The 17943-nt window shown below is 40.1% G+C and overlaps 1 non-coding gene across 1 annotated transcript; it reads right to left on the reverse strand.

Moving 5' to 3' along the window:
• Window positions 1–508: 508 nt before the first annotated feature.
• LOC130971750 (small nucleolar RNA R71) lies at window positions 509–612 on the reverse strand. Its single transcript, XR_009082961.1, has one exon. It is a non-coding gene; the product is annotated as a small nucleolar RNA R71 (small nucleolar RNA).
• Window positions 613–17943: the final 17331 nt, after the last annotated feature.

Genomic DNA, 17943 nt, shown 5'->3' on the forward strand with positions numbered 1-17943 from the left:
AGCTGACCCTGAACCTGAAAGGACCTTAAAGCGAAAGCTAAGAGAAGCTAAGGCACAATTCTCTGTAGAGGACCTAACCGAATTCTTCAAGGAAGAAGAACACATGGCGGCCGAAAACAACAACAATGCCAACAATGCAAGGAAGGTGCTGGGTGACTTTACTGCACCTACTCCCGACTTCTATGGGAGAAGCATCTCTATCCCTGCCATTGGAGCAAACAACTTTGAGCTTAAGCCTCAATTAGTTTCTCTAATGCAACAGAATTGCAAGTTCCATGGACTTCCGTTGGAAGATCCTCATCAGTTCTTAGCTGAATTCTTGCAAATCTGTGACACTGTCAAGACTAATGGGGTTAACCCTGAGGTTTACAGACTTATGCTATTCCCTTTTGCTGTAAGAGACAGAGCTAGGACATGGTTGGACTCACAACCTAAAGAAAGCCTGGACTCATGGGAAAAGCTAGTCAATGCCTTCTTGGCAAAGTTCTTTCCACCTCAAAAATTGAGTAAGCTTAGAGTGGAAGTCCAAACCTTCAGACAAAAGGATGGAGAATCCCTCTATGAAGCTTGGGAAAGATACAAACAATTGATCAGAAAATGTCCATCTGACATGCTTTCTGAATGGAGCATCATAGGTATTTTCTATTATGGTCTCTCTGAACTATCCAAGATGTCTTTGGATAGCTCTGCTGGAGGATCTCTTCATCTGAAGAAGACGCCTGCAGAAGCTCAAGAGCTAATTGAAATGGTTGCAAATAACCAATTCATGTACACTTCTGAAAGGAATCCTGTGAACAATGGGACTAATCAGAAGAAAGGAGTTCTTGAGATTGATACTCTGAATGCCATATTGGCTCAAAACAAGATATTGACTCAACAAGTCAATTTGATTTCTCAAAGTCTGTCTGGAATGCAAAATGCACCAAGCAGTACTAAGGATGCTTCATCTGAAGAAGAAGCCTATGATCCTGAGAACCCTTCAATGGAAGAGGTGAATTACCTAGGAGAACCCTATGGAAGCACCTATAATTCTTCATGGAGAAATCACCCAAATTTCTCATGGAAGAATCAAGAGAGACCTCAACAAGGTTTCAACAACAATAATGGTGGAAGAAACAGGTTTAGCAATGGCAAGCCTTTTCCATCATCTTCTCAGCAACAGACAGAGAATTCTAAGCAGAACACCTCTGACTTAGCAACCATGGTCTCTGATCTAATCAAAACCACTCAAAGTTTCATGACTGAAACAAGGTCCTCCATTAGGAATTTGGAGGCACAAGTGGGACAGCTGAGCAAGAAAGTTACTGAACTCCCTCCTAGTACTCTTCCAAGCAACACAGAAGAAAATCCAAAAGGAGAGTGCAAGGCCATCAACATGGCCGAATTTGGAGAGGAAGGAGAGGAAGTGAACGCCACTGAGGAAAACCTCAATGGGCGTGCACTAGCCTCCACTGAGTTCCCCAATGAGGAACCATGGGAATCTGAGGCTCAAAATGAGACCATAGAGATTCCATTGGACTTACTTCTGCCTTTCATGAGCTCTGATGAGTATTCCTCCTCTGAAGAGGATGAGTATGTCACTGAAGAGCAAGTTGCTAAATACCTTGGAGCAATCATGAAGCTAAATGACAAGTTATTTGGAAATGAGACTTGGGAGAACGAACCTCCTTTGCTCACCAAAGAACTGGATGACTTGTCTAGGCAGAAATTACCTCAAAAGAGACAAGATCCTGGGAAGTTTTCCATACCTTGCACCATAGGCACCATGACCTTCAAGAAGGCTCTGTGTGACTTAGGGTCAAGTGTAAACCTCATGCCTCTCTCTGTAATGGAGAAGCTAGGGATCTTTGAGGTACAAGCTGCAAAAATCTCACTAGAGATGGCAGAAAACTCAAGAAAACAAGCTTATGGACTTGTAGAGGATGTTTTGGTGAAGATTGAAGACCATTACATCCCTGCTGATTTCATAGTCCTAGAGACTGGGAAGTGCATGGATGAATCCATCATCCTTGGCAGACCCTTCCTAGCCACAGCAAAGGCTGTGATTGATGTTGATGGAGGTGAACTGATCATTCAAATGAATGAAGAATCCTTTGTGTTTAAGGCTCAAGGATATCCCTCTGTTACCACGGAGAGGAAGCATGAAGAGCTTCTCTCAACTCAGAGTCAAACAGAGCCCCCACAGTCAAACTCTAAGTTTGGTGTTGGGAGGCCACAACCAAACTCTAAGTTTGGTGTTGAACCCCCACATTCAAACTCTAAGTTTGGTGTTGGGTGGTTCCAACATTGCTCTGAGAAAATATGAGGCTCCATGAGAGCCATCTGTCAAGCTACTAACATTAAAGAAGCGCTTGTTGGGAGGCAACCCAATGTTATATTTTTCTTTGTTATTTTATGTTTTTTGTAAGTTGATGATCATGAGAAGTCACAAAAACAATTGAAAAAGCAAAAACAGAATGAAAAACAGGAAGAAAAACAGCACACCCTGGAGGAAGATGTTGCTGGCGTTTAAACGCCAGTAAGGCTAGCAGTTGGGCGTTTAACGCCCAGTCTGGCACCGTTCTGGGCGTTTAACGCCAGAAAGGGGCACCAGACTGGCGTTAAACGCCAGGAAAGGGCAAGAACCTGGCGTTAAATGCCAGAAATGGGCACCAGCCCGGCGTTTAACGCCAGATTTGGCACAAAACGCAAATTTTCTTGTCACTTGGTGCATGGATGACTTTTCCTTGACACCTCAGGATCTGTGGACCCCACAGGATCCCCACCAACCCCACCACCCTCTTTCTTCTTCACCCATTCACCAATCACCTCAACACCTCTTCCCCATAAACCCTTCTTCACTCCTTCATTTTCACACCACCTAAACACCACTTCTCCCCCTCTTTGGCCGAACACAAAGCCATTCCTTTCTTCCTCATTTCTTCTTCTTCTACTCTCTTCTTTCTTCTTTTGCTCGAGGATGAGCAAACCTTTTAAGTTTGGTGTGGTAAAAGCATTGCTTTTTATTTTTCCATAACCATTTATGGCATCCAAGGCCGGAGAAACCTCTAGAAAGAGGAAAGGGAAGGCAAAAGCTTCTACCTCCGAGTCATGAGAGATGGAGAGATTCATCTCAAGGGTGCATCAAGACCACTTCTATGAAGTTGTGGCCATGAAGAAGGGTCAACTTTTGATCAAAAGGTTGGACCAAGTCCTCATAGATATCTGTGAAGAGGACGCCCAATGGAAGAGAAATTCAAGAGGGAAGCCGGTTCAACTGAGAAGGCATGACCTCAAGCCCATCACTAAGAAAAGGATGGAGCAAACAAGAGATCCTCCTCCTCATGAAGTCCCTAAGATGCCTCAAGGGATGCACTTTCCTCCACAAAACTATTGGGAGCAAATCAACACCTCCCTAGGAGAATTGAGTTCCAACATGGGACAACTAAGGGTGGAGCACCAAGAACACTCCATTCTCCTCCATGAAATTAGAGAAGATCAAAGAATCATGAGAGAGGAGCAACAAAGACAAGGAAGAGACATTGAGGAGCTCAAGCACTCCATAGGATCTTCAAGAGGAAGAACAAGCCGCCATCACTAAGGTGGACCCGTTCTTTAATTTCCTTGTTCTTTGTTTTCCTGTTTTTCGAAATTTTCATGCTTATGTTTATCTATGTTTGTGTCTTGTGATCATTAGTGTCTTAGTGTCTATGCCTTAAAGTTATGAATGTCCTATGAATCCATCACCTTTCTTAAATGAAAACTGTTTTTAATCACAAAAGAACAAGAAGTACAGGATTTCAAATTCATCTTTAAAACTAGCTTAATTAGTTTGATGTGGTGACAATACTTTTTGTTTTCTGAATGTATGCTTGAACAGTGCATATGTCTTTTGAATTTGTTGTTCATGAATGTTAAAATTGTTGGCTCTTGAAAGAATGATGAAAATGGAGACATGTTACTGAGGATCTGAAAAATCATAAAAATGATTCTTGAAGCAAGAAAAAGCAGTGAATACAAAAAAAAAACGAAAAAAAGGGAGAAAAAGAAAGAAAAAGAAAGAAAAAGAAAGAAATAAAGTTGTGATCCAAGGCAAAAAGAGTGTGCTTAAGAACCCTGGACACCTCTAATTGGGGACTCTAGCAAAGCTGAGTCACAATCTGAAAAGGTTCACCCAATTATGTGTCTGTGGCATGTATGTATCCGGTGGTAATACTGGAAGACAGAGTGCTTTGGGCCACGGCCAAGACTCAATAAGTAGCTGTATTCAAGAATCATCATACTTAACTAGGAGAATCAATAACACTATCTGGATTCTGAGTTCCTAAAGAAGCCAATCATTCTGAATTTCAAAGGATAAAGTGAGATGCCAAAACTGTTTGGAGGCAAAAAGCTACTAGTCCCGCTCATCTAATTTGGAGCTAAGTTTCATTGATAATTTGGAGTCTATAGTATATTCTCTTCTTTTTATCTTATTTGATTTTTAGTTGCTTGGGGACAAGCAACAATTTAAGTTTGGTGTTGTGATGAGCGGATAATTTATACGCTTTTTGGCATTGTTTTTAGTATGTTTTTAGTATGATTTAGTTAGTTTTTAGTATATTTTTATTAGTTTTTAGTTAAAATTCACTTTTCTGGACTTTACTATGAGTTTGTGTATTTTTTTGTGATTTCAGGTATTTTCTGGCTGAAATTGAGGGACCTGAGCAAAAATCTGATTCAGAGACTAAAAAGGACTGCAGATGCTGTTGGATTCTGACCTCCCTGTACTCGAAGTGGATTTTCTGGAGCTACAGAAGCCCAATTGGCGCGCTCTCAACGGCGTTGGAAAGTAGACATTCTGGGCTTTCCAGCAATATATAATAGTCTATATTTTGCCCAAGATTTGATGGCCCAAACCGGCGTTCAAAGTCACCCTCAGAATTCCCAGCGTTAAACGCCGGAACTGGCACCAAAATGGGAGTTAAACGCCCAAACTGGCATAAAAGCTGGCGTTTAACTCCAAGAAGAGTCTCTACACGAAATATGCTTCATTGCTCAGCCCAAACACACACCAAGTGGGCCCGGAAGTGGATTTTTATGTCATTTACTCATCTTTGTACACCCTAGGCTACTAGTTCTCTATATATAGAACCTTTTACTATTGTATTTTCATCTTCTGATCTTTGGAATCTTTTGTTCTTTAGATCTTTTGATCACTTTGGGAGGCTGGCCTCACGGCCATGCCTAGACCTTGTTCTTATGTATTTTCAACGGTGGAGTTTCTACACACCATAGATTAAGGTGTGGGGCTCTGCTGTACCTCGAGTATTAATGCAATTACTATTGTTCTTCTATTCAATTCCGCTTGTTCTTATTCTAAGATATTCATTCGCACTCAAGAACTTGATGAATGTGATGATTATGTGACACTCATCATCATTCTCACTGATGAACAAAGTGACTGACAACCACTCTTGTTCTACAAGCAAACAAGGCTCTAATGTTTATCTCTTGGGTTCTTTAACCGGAATCTTCGTGGTATAAGCTAGAACTGATGGCGGCATTCAAGAGAATCCGGAAGGTCTAAACCTTGTCTGTGGTATTCTGAGTAGGATTCAATGATTGAATGACTGTGACGTGCTTCAAACTCCTGAGGGCGGGGCGTTAGTGACAGACGCAAAAGAATCACTGGATTCTATTCCGGCCTGATTGAGAACCGATAGATGGATAGCCGTGCCGTGACAGGGTGCGTTGAACATTTCCAATGAGAGGATGGGAGGTAGCCACTGACAACGGTGAAACCCTACATATAGCTTGCCATGGAAAGGAGTAAGAAGGATTGGATGAAGACAGTAGGAAAGTAGAGAGACGGAAGGGACAGTATCTTCATACGCTTATCTGAAGCTCTCACCAATGATATACATAAGTATCTCTATCTTTATCTTTATGTTTTATTCATCATCTATACCCATTTGAGTCTGCCTGACTGAGATTTACAAGGTGACCATAGCTTGCTTCATACCAACAATCTCCGTGGGATCGACCCTTACTCGCGTAAGGTTTATTACTTGGACGACCCAGTGCACTTGCTGGTTAGTTGTGCGAAGTTGTAGTGATTGAAATTTTGTGCACCAGGATCCAAAGGAATCTGAGGCTCATACAGAGACCATAGAGATTCCATTGAATCTCCTTCTGCCATTCATGAGCTCTGAAGACTATTCATCCTCTGAAGAGGATGAAGATGTGACTGGAGAGCAAGTTGCTTAATATTTAGGAGCTATCATGAAGCTGAATGCCAAGTTATTTGGTAATGGGACTTGGGAAAGTGAACCTCCCTTGCTCATTAATGAACTGGATACTTGGATTCAGAAAATTCTACCTCAAAAGAAACAAGATCCTGGAAAGTTCTTAATACCTTGTACCATAGGCACCATGATCTTTGAAAAAGCTCTGTGTGATATGGGGTCAGGGATAAATCTTATGCCACTCTCTGTAATGGAGAAGCTGGGGATCATTGAGGTACAACCTGCCTTGTTCTCATTACAACTGGCAGACAAGTCATTGAGACAGGCTTATGGAATAGTAGAGGACGTGCTAGTAAAGGTTGAAGGCCTTTACATCCCTGCTGATTTCATAATCTTAGACACTAGGAAGGAAGAGGATGATTGCATCATCCTTGGAAGACCTTTCCTAGCCACAGCAGGAGCTGTGATAGATGTCAATAGAGGTGAATTAGTCCTTCAATTGAATGGGGACTACCTTGTGTTTAAGGCACATGGCCATCCCTCTGTGACAAAAGAGAGTAAGCATGAAGAGCTTCTCTCAGTTCAGAGTCAAGAAGAGCCCACACAGTCAAACTCTAAGTTTGGTGTTGTGAGGCCACAACCAAACTCTAAGTTTGGTGTTAAGACCCCATATCCAAACTCTAAGTTTGGTGTTGGCAACTATACAACATTGACCTGATCACCTTGTGGCTCCATGAGAGCCACTGTCAAGCTATTGACATTAAAGAAGCGCTTGTTGGGAGGCAACCCAATTTTATTTATCTAATTTTTATTTTATTCTATATTATTATTATTTTGTGTTTTATTAGGTACATGATCTTGAGGAGTCACAAAAAATCATAAAAATTAAAAACAGAATCAAAAACAGCAGAAGAAAAAAATTCACACCCTGGAGGACGCACAGGCTGGCGTTCAACGCCAGTCAGATGCATCTGGCTGGCGTTCAACGCCAGAACAGAGCACCATTCTGGCGCTGAACGCCAGAAACAAGCAACATTCTGGCGCTGAACGCCAGGAATGTGCCCAGAGAAGAAAAGCTGGCGCTGAACGCCAGTAACAAGCATGAAACTGGCGTTCAACGCCAGAAACATGCTTTACATGGGCGTTGAACGCCCAGAATGTGCACCAATGGGCGTTTAAACGCCAGAATAGTGTGCAAAGGCATTTTACATGCCTATTTGGTGCAGGGATGGAATTCCTTGACACCTCAGGATCTGTGGACCCCACAGGATCCCCACCTACCTCGCCCTTTATCTCTCCATTCATGGTCATCCCTTCTGTTTTTCATTCACCACCCACATTTATCCACTCTTCCCCATACACCCCACCTACCTTTACAATTCAACTTCTCTTTCCCACCCAATCCCACCCATATAGCCGATTCCATCTCCCCTCACTCTCCTCCATTTTCTTCTTCTTCTTCTTCTTCTTCTCTTCTTTCTTCTCTTGCTCGAGGGCGAGCAATCTTTTAAGTTTGGTGTGGTAAAAGCATAGCTTTTTTTTGCTTTTTCATTACCATTAATGGCACCTAAGGCCAGAGAAACCTCAAAGGGAAGACAAAAGCTTCCACCTCTGAGTCTTGGGAGATGGAAAGACTCCTATAAAGCCGTCATAGCTCAGTGGTAGAACATGTGGCTGCAAATCAAGAGATCCCTGAGATACCTCAGGGGATAAGTTGTCCTCCACACAAATATTGGAAGCAACTAAGGGTAGAAACACCAAAATTACTAGGAATCATTCAACAGAAGCAAGGAAGAGACATAGAGGAGCTCAAAAAGCACCATTGGACCTTCAAGAAGGCGCCACCCTCACTCAGGTGGATTCATTCCTTGTTCTTATTTCTTTCTGCTTTTCGGTTTTTAATGTTGTGTTTATCTATGTTTTGTGTCTTTACTTCATAATCATTAGTATGTAACCATGCCTTAAAGCTATGAATAAAATCCATTAATCCTTCACCTCTCTTAAATGAAAAATGTTTTAATTCAAAAGAACAAGAAGTACATGAATTTCGAATTTATCCTTGAATTTAATTTAATTATATTGATGTGGTGACAATACTTTTTGTTTTCTGAATGAATGCTTGAACAGCGCATATGTTTTCTGATCTTGTTGTTTATGAATGTTAAAATTGTTGGCTCTTGAAAGAATGATGAACAAAGAGAAATGTTATTGATGATCTGAAAAATCATGAAATTGATTCTTGAAGCAAGAAAAAGCAGTGAAAAGCAAAAGCTTGTGAAAAAAAAAAGAAGTGGCGAAAAAAAAATAGAAAGAAAAAGAAAAAGTAAGCAGAAAAAGCCAATAGCCCTTAAAACCAAAAGGCAAGGGTAAAAAGGATCCAAGGCTTTGAGCATCAATGGATAGGAGGGCCCAAGGAAATAAAATCCAGGCCTAAGCGGCTAAACCAAGCTGTCCCTAACCATGTGCTTGTGTCATGAAGGTCCAAGTGAAAAGCTTGAGACTGAGTGGTTAAAGTCGTGATCCAAGGCAAAAAGAGTGTGCTTAAGAGCTCTGGACACCTCTAACTGGGGACTCTAGCAAAGCTAAGCCACAATCTGAAAAGGTTCACCCAGTTATGTGTCTGTGGCATTTGTGTATCCGGTGGTAATACTGGAAAACAAAATGCTTAGGGCCACGGCCAAGACTCATAAGTAGCTGTGTTCAAGAATCAACATGCTTAACTAGGAAAATCAATAACACTATCCAAAATTCTAAGTTCCTAGAGAAGCCAATCATTCTAAACTTCAAAGGAAAAAGTGAGATGCCAAAACTGTTCAGAAGCAAAAAGCTACAAGTCCCGCTCATCTAATTAGAATTAATATTCGTTGATATTCTGGAATTTATAGTATATTCTCTTCTTTTTATCCTATTTGATTTTCAGTTGCTTGGGGACAAGCAACAATTTAAGTTTGGTGTTGTGATGAGCGGATAATTTATACGCTTTTTGGCATTATTTTTAGGTAGTTTTTAGTAAGTTCAAGCTACTTTTAGGGATGTTTTCATTAGTTTTTATGTTAAATTCACATTTCTGGACTTTACTATGAGTTTGTGTGTTTTTCTGTGATTTCAGGTAAATTCTGGCTGAAATTGAGGGACTTGAGCAAAACTCTGAAAAAAAGGCTGACAAAAGGACTGCTGATGCTGTTGGAATCTGACCTCCCTGCACTCGAAATGGATTTTCTGGAGCTACAGAACTCCAAATGGTGCGCTCTCAACGGCGTTGGAAAGTAGACATCCAGAGCTTTCCAGCAATTTATAATAGTCCATACTTTATTTGGAAATTGACGACGTAACTTGGCGTTGAACGCCAAGTTCATGCTGCTGTCTGGAGTTAAACGCCAGAAAAACGTCATGATCCGGAGTTAAACGCCCAAAACACGTCATAACTCGGAGTTCAACTCCAGGAGAAGCCTCAGCTCGTGGATTGATCAAGCTCAGCCCAAGCATACACCAAGTGGGCCCCGGAAGTGGATTTATGCATCTATTACTTACTCATGTAAACCCTAGGAGCTAGTTTATTATAAATAGAACATTTAACTATTGTATTAGACATCTTTTGACAGTTTAATCTCTTGACTGTTTAGCCTTTGATTATTCGGTCTCTTGATCACTCAGGGAGCTGGCCATTCGGCCATGCCTGAACCTTTTACTTATGTATTTTCAACGGTGGAGTTTCTGCACACCATAGATTAAGGGTGTAGAACTCTGCTGTACCTCAAGTTTCAATAGAATTACTATTACTTTTTATTCAATTCTCTCTTATTCTTATTCCAAGATATTCATTCGCACCCAAGAACATGATGAATGTGATGATTATGTGACGCTCATCATCATTCTCACTTATGAACGCGCGTGATTGACAACCACCTCCGTTCTACATGCAACCGAGCTTGAATGTGTATCTCTTAGATTTCCCAACAGAATCTTCGTGGTATAAGCTAGATAGATGGCGGCATTTATGAGGATCCAGAAAGTCTCACCTTGTCTGTGGTATTCCGAGTAGGATCCTGGGAATCAAAAAAGTCTAACCTTGTCTGTGGTATTCCGAGTAGGATTCCGGTAATGAATGACTGTGACGTGCTTCAGACTTGCAAGTGCTGGGCGTTAGTGACAGACGCAAAAGAATCAAGGGATTCTATTCCAGCAGGAGCGGGAACCAACCAGTGATTAGCCGTGCTGTGACAGAGCGTGTGAGCGTAGTTTTCACTGCGAGGATGGGATGTAGCCTTCGGCCAGTGTGATGCCTCCAGACGATTAGCCATGCGAGTGACAGCGCAGAGGACCATTTTCCAGAGAGGATACAAAGTAGCCATCGTCGAACGGTGAACCCCTATACACAGCTTGCTATGGAAAGGAGTAAGAAGGATTGAGTTGAAGCAGTAGGAAAGTAGGCGTTCTTGAGCCATACAGTATCTCCATTCGCTTATCTGAAATTTCCACCAATGAATCTGCATAAGTATTCTATCCCTTTTATTATTTCTATTTTATTATTTCTATTTTTGAAACCATAAACAAATTTAATCTGCCTAACTGAGATTTACAAGGTGACCATAGCTTGCTTCATACCAACAATCTCTGTGGGATCGACCCTTACTCACGTAAGGTTTATTACTTGGACGACCCAGTACACTTGCTGGTTAGTTGAACGGAGTTGTGAATTCAACCAGTGCCATAATAATGATTTCATACTAATACAAAGAATATGGATCACAATTTCGTCCACCAGTTTATAATTCATTAAAAATCAATTAATTCTTGCTTAAACCTCATGATTTAGCATTAATTTCATGGTGGTTGTTTGATTTAAAGAAGTTATGCATTTTCATTCCAAATCACTTACTTAGGATGCAAGAAAGTGCATAAAGACTAATAAAACAAGTGAAATTAGCTTGAAAAATGGGTATATGATGACTTGTCATCAAAACACATCAGCAAGATTCAAATAAGGAATCATAACTTAGAATGCCTAGATTTGTTCTTAGTTTACTAAATCTGTTATAAACCAGAGGTTTGGTGAAAATATCAGCTAATTGATTCTCTGATTTAACAAATTGAATGCTAATATTTCTTTTTTGAACAAGTTCCCTTATTGAGTGAAATCTCAGTTCAATATGTTTAGTTCTTGAGTACAAAATTGGATTTTTGAAAATATTTATAGCACTCATATTCTCACACAACAAGGGAATGTTTTTAGCATTTAATTTATAATCAACAAGTTGAGTTTTCAACCAAATAAGATGAGAACAACAAGAGGAGGCAGTAATATACTCAGCCTCTGCAGTGGATAATGCCACTTGTTCATGCCCTGGGTCGAGCTATATGACCCGGGCTGATTGACGACAAGTCGACCGACCTCTTCAGGTCAGGATTTTCCGACCTCTTCTCGAAAGAGCTCGGCCAAATCGCCAGAGAAGCCCAAAGGAGGCCCAAACTAAAGGAACCCAGCCCAAATCTAAAGGCAGTTAAAACCTGCAAAGATAAAGGCAGTTCCCCTTAAAGATAAGATGACTTCACTCAAAGATAAGATAAGATAACTACCTTATCTCCAGAAAGGTCACTCCACATTATTATAAATACACTGGAGCACCCAGGTATAACTCATACTCTGATTCTACAAAAAACCTGCCTAAAGCACGTGCTAACTTAAGCATCGGAGTCTCTTGCAGGTATTACCACCCTCCGGTGACGAAGGATCCGCAGCTCCACCAGCTCCAAATAGGTCAGACACAGCAGCACCAACCACCACCACAGATCTCGTCCAAGATCGACCTACAGTTTCAAATAACCCTCGAAACATTGGCACCATTGCCGGGGAACCTGGAAGTCATCCAATCATCATGGTGGACAACCTTGACAACGACCACGACTCTGATCTAGAGAACAAGACGCCACATAAGAACGCGGACACCACACCAAAAGATGCATCTCAACCAAATAAAGACAAAAGTTCACCGAGTACAAAAATCATTGAGGCACTACAAGTTCAACTCCAACAACTCAAAAAAGAATCCGAGCATCAACGGGAAGCCGAGAGGAACCTTCGAAGAGAAACTAGACGACGCCAAGAGTTAGAGGACAAACTCCTAAAACTCGAAGCCGACCTAAAAACCAAAACCATCCAACCCGGTCACAATGACAACTTCCGCAAAGATCAAGACCCCTTCACCAAAGAAATCATGAAAGCTAAAGTTCCAAAGGATTTTAAAGCTCCGGACTTGACCCCATATGATGGTACCTCCGATCCAAACCATCATCTCAGCAACTTCAGAAGCAGAATGTATTTCACCGACGCCTCGGACGCCATTCATTGCAAAGCCTTCCCAAATACTCTAACAAAGACGGAAATTAAGTGGTTCGACAGTTTGCCTCCTAGATCCATCACAAGCTTTGACGACTTAGCCAAGAAATTTCTCGCCAGATTCTCTATCCAGAGAGACAAAGCCAAACACGCCCCAACATATTGGAAAGATTCAACAAAGTATGCTTGGACATACAAAGCCTGACAACAGAGGCAACCATCATGGGCCTCATCAATGGCCTTCGAGAAGGACCTTTCAGTCACTCCATATCAAAGAAGCACCCAACGTCTTTAAATGAAGTGCAAGAATGGGCAGAAAAGTATATCAACATGGAAGAAAATTCTCGGCTACAGAGACCTCAAAACCTGGATTCTCCTACTCCTCCCGGAATAAAGATAAAAAGTCCAAGAAAAAAGAAGATCAACATGGAGAGAAGCCTAAAAAATACCACAATTACACGGCTCTTCGGGTGTCTCTCGTGGAGGTTTACCGAGAAGTATGCCACACCGAGAAGATTCCACCACCTCGTCTAATCAAAAGCAAAAAAGGAGGAAGAAATCAGACAGAATACTGTGAATACCACCGGATCTACGGACATCCTACCAACGAGTGCTTCGACTTGAAGAATGTCATAAAAAAATTGGTAAGAGAAGGGAGACTAGATCGGTACTTAGCCAACAAGACAGATGAACACAGAAAAAGAAGAAAGGACGAAGAGGTCGGACGAGCTAACTGACCACATCACATCCCGGAGAGGCATGTTCACATGATAAATGGAGGATTCGCAGGAGGAGGAATCTCCAAATCATCTTGCAAAAGGCACTTTAAAGAAATATATCATGTCGAAGGAGGAGAAGGACCACCCGACCTCCCTATTATTACTTTCACCCAAGAAGACGCGACAGGCATCGTCCTAGGACATGATGATCCCATGGTCATTACTATCATATTGGCCAATGCTAATCTCCACCGCACACTGGTGGACCAAGAAAGCTCGGCGGATATCTTGTTTAAATCTGCCTTCGACAAACTTGGCTTACAAGAAAAAGAGCTCAGAGCATATCCGAACAACTTGTTTGGACTAGGAGACACTCCAATCCAACCCCTTGGATATATCTCACTACACACAACCTTTGGAAAGGGAACCCGATCAAGGACACTCAACATAGACTACATCGTAGTCGACGTAAGCTCAGCCTACAACGCCCTGATAGGTCGGACAACACTGAATCAGCTCACCGCAGTAGTTTCGACTCCACATCTATGCATGAAGTTCCCAACTCCAGAAGGGATCGCTACGATAAAAGGAGACTAGAAAATAGCGCGATGCTGTTACAACAAAAGTCTGAATCTCAGGGGCAAAGGAGAAGAAATCCACACCATCGAGCTCGGTGGAGTTCAAGGTCAGGAAGAATTTTGTCCTTAACCTGAGGGCGAGATCGAAGAAGTTCAGATCGGAGACACACTGGACAAAACAACAAATATTGGGGAAACCTTAAATGGAGATTTAAAGGAGCCTCTGATTCAGTTCTTAAGGAACAATGTCGACCTCCTTGCATGGAGGGCTGCAGACATGCCGGGCGTAGACCCCAAACTAATGAGGCATAAGTTGGCAGTATACCCAGGATCTCGGCCAGTATAACAGAAACGTATAAAACTTGGACCCGAAAGATCCCAAGCTGTGGTAGAACAGGTACAAGCTCTACTAGAAGCTGAATTCATAAGAGAAGTCAAATACCCACTATGGCTAGCTAATGTTGTCTTGATGAAAAAATCAAATGGGAAGTGGCGAATGTGCACCGACTACACCGATCTAAACAAAGCCTGCCCAAAAGACCCCTACACTACAAGAAAAACACCCATTCAGGTACACTTGAAAAGTGTAGCCAAAAGTGAAAAAAATGATGTCTTAGGCTACGGCTACACTTTTTGGGCTACGGCTACACTTTTTTGAGTGATTCCTATTCGGCCGTTGCCTATTCTCAAAGGCTACGCTTTTCTGCACCAAGGGCTACACTTTTGGCATTTGGGAATAGGCTACGCTTTTCAAGTGATGCTATCCAGGACCAAAGGCTACGCTTTTCAGCTTTCATTTTTCTAGAATAGGCTACGCTTTTCAACGCTATTGCATCACTCGAAAAGCATAGCCACATTGTATTCCATAGCTACTTTTTATAAGCGTAGCCTTAGGTCCCTCTTTTTTTTGTATACTATAGCTACTGTAAATAAGTGTACCCTTAGGTCTTTTTTTTTTTTTTTGCACACTATAGCTACTGTATATAAGTGTAGCCTTAGATCTTGTTTTTTTCTCTCTCTCTCTCTCTCTCTCTCTCTCTCTCTATATATATATATATATATATATATATATATATATATATATCTAATAATTATTAATACAACATAATAGTTAATATGATTACATGTATAATAATTCTGCATTTTTATTTAAATGAGTTGAATATTACAAAATAAAAATAAATATATAATTATACTAAATAATTTCTCTAAATAACAAATTATCTGTAAACAATATATATTTACAATGATCCAAAAATACTAGAATAGAAGTTAATTTTGAATATTCATACATCTCACACTAAATTAAGCATAGCTTTATCAAAATAAGCATCAGATCACTTAGAATTTACTACTAATACTCTACGAAAAACTAAATTAAAATATTATATCCTACATAAATATCTTCTAATAAAAATTATTTGTCAACCATACATATATTCATTTCCAACACTACTCCATCTTAGCCAATAAACCACAATCATAAACAGATTAATCTTCATTATCATCCTCAATATTATCCTGCATAATTATATAGAAAAAATAATTAAAAAAACATTTATAATGACATTTGCAATTATAAAAATAAAAAATTAAAATAATTATATTTAACAAGGCAAAAATTCAGATATAAAATATACATTAATTGTTCAGATATACTTAATTAGTTTTCAACATTAAGACTTTCATGGGGTGTTTCGCCTTTAATTTCCCTAAGGACAAAGCAGTTTAAAATAAACCACTTGATGCATTTTGAAAGAGAAAAAAAAATGCCAATATAAACCAGGATGCCTCTCTCATCAGTAACTGTCCTCTTGACATTACTGCATCATGATTATTTGAACTTTTAACGAAGTTCCCATTTCGGACATGCAAATGGACTGGCCATCCTACTTTGGAGTATATTTCTATATTTCACTCTCCATATAAATGTTTCCTTATTCTCTTCTCTTCAATTTAAAATAGGAAATAATATCAAAGTTCTAAAATAGGAAAGGATGAGGAGGGTTGGGTTTAAAACCTTAGGTATCGCTGGTAACTTTGAGACTCTGCAGTTTCAAATACATAAAGATATGACCCCGAAAGCACCAGAAAACATGTTTGCCACGTAGCAACTGAATTCCCAATTCCCTGTAAGATGAGGGCTATTTAGGTTTCTGATTTAACGAAAAAAGTTATTACCTCAAATATAATCGCTAACGGAAACATTTTTAAAAGGTTTGCAGAAGTACCTTTGAAACTAGCATTCTACCATCAAAGATTTGGCACTTGAATGGATATACATGTCGATGGGTAACTTGGATGAGGCACAAACAGGATAAGAACAAATTATGCTCAACAAAAATGCGATGCAGATCATTACTGTAGTACAGTTTTGATAAGTACACGACAGACAAACCTGATTAACAACTACTGCCATTCCACACCTATCAATGACAGGATACACATTATCAGCTTCTTTGGCCCGTGGTGAGCTTATTATTTGACTATCATGAGTTCGTTTAACCAAACTGCAACTCCCAAAATCAGAGCCACAGTCCGTAAAAAAGGCAGCAAAATCACATCCTGATATGTAAAATCGAGAATAAAGATTATGCCTCTGCTCATCAGACTGGCTTTCCTGTAAAAACACCAAATCATACAATAGAAGGCCAAACAACGTTGTCAATAAAAAGGCCAAACAACAAAAGTGCAACTCAATTCCCCACAGCTCAAAAGTGCAACTCAATTCCCCACAGCTCAAGTAGCATACCGCAGTGTGTAGTGTAAAATGACCAAAGTCCAAAAGAAAATGACTATCACATCTGGTTGAACCACGAGATCTGAGAGGAATTCTAACTTTTGGAGCATCAAGATCAACATCGAATGCAAATCTGAAAGATCAACAAGAAACAGGAATCTGTAAATGAGCCTTCTATGCCTTTCTAAGTTAACCGAAAAATTTAATAAGATATTCGAAGTTTGTTCATCTGCTTAAAACCGGTGGAAATTTTCCCCTTGGGGCACAATAACTGCGTTAAACTACACATCTCATGAAATATGGTTCAAGAAGATCCCTACCCTGGAAATTCTTGTTAGAGGCAATAAAGAATTGGATCGGGACACAGGAGAATATGTCTCTAATACTCCGTGCAATTTTCATATTATGTTTGGGAATAACACACGTACAGAAATTACTGTGCATCTTATCTTTTATCCTAGCTTCATGTTATTTTCTTCTTATTTATGGCTACTCTAATCCAGTACCCAATATATTCAAAGTAACAAAAAGATTAAAGACAGAAAATAAAACATAAATAATAAGAAAATAAAGATAAAAACAAAGAGAGATAACCTGCTTTTCTCATCTAAAACCATCTGAAATTGCTCCTGTGCTCTACGAGTCACTTTCTCAATCTTAAAATTCAGTTTTAAAATCATTACAATTAACCAAAAATTCAGTTTTAACATCATTTTTTAACCAAAAAGGTACCAAAAATTTTCAATCAATCCTACTTGAAAGACACAAGATTCTGCAAAACCACTATTTTTCAAACACAACATAATGATCAGAGAAATTAAAGCTGTATACTTACATTTTTCAGCGAGAGCTTGTTGGGCAGTCCCTTGCAAAAGCCCAGAATACCCACAGTTATTACAGCTTCCACCATCGCCTCTGCCGTTGTACCTACCACCGCAGCTGTAGCAAGCACCATCACCACCGCCTCTTCCTCCTCTGTATCCACCACCATGCGCAATAACCGTGACCACCACTGCCATAGCTCTTGAATGGCTCTCACAAAAAGCTTTCCCTACAAAAATTTAAATTCAAAATAAGCATGATTACAAGAAAGGCATCAAGCTGATATCCATTTACATAGAATCAGCTTCATAATCCACAATGCATTACAATTTCTAAGAGTTGCATCAAAACTGAAGTTCATATTCTTTCTACAAAAGCACCGCAAACAGAAGTCTTTTATGGAAAATAGCACAACTCAAATTTTATTATTTTTCTTACAACAATTAAATTAAATCAAACGTAGTAGAAAGATACCAGCCAAGAAGAAACATCAGGCCATTCAGGATACAAATGAATACAAAAGTGCTTTTCCATCCAGGAT

Source organism: Arachis stenosperma, chromosome 3 (assembly GCF_014773155.1).
Source record: "Arachis stenosperma cultivar V10309 chromosome 3, arast.V10309.gnm1.PFL2, whole genome shotgun sequence".
NCBI lineage: Eukaryota > Viridiplantae > Streptophyta > Magnoliopsida > Fabales > Fabaceae > Arachis > Arachis stenosperma.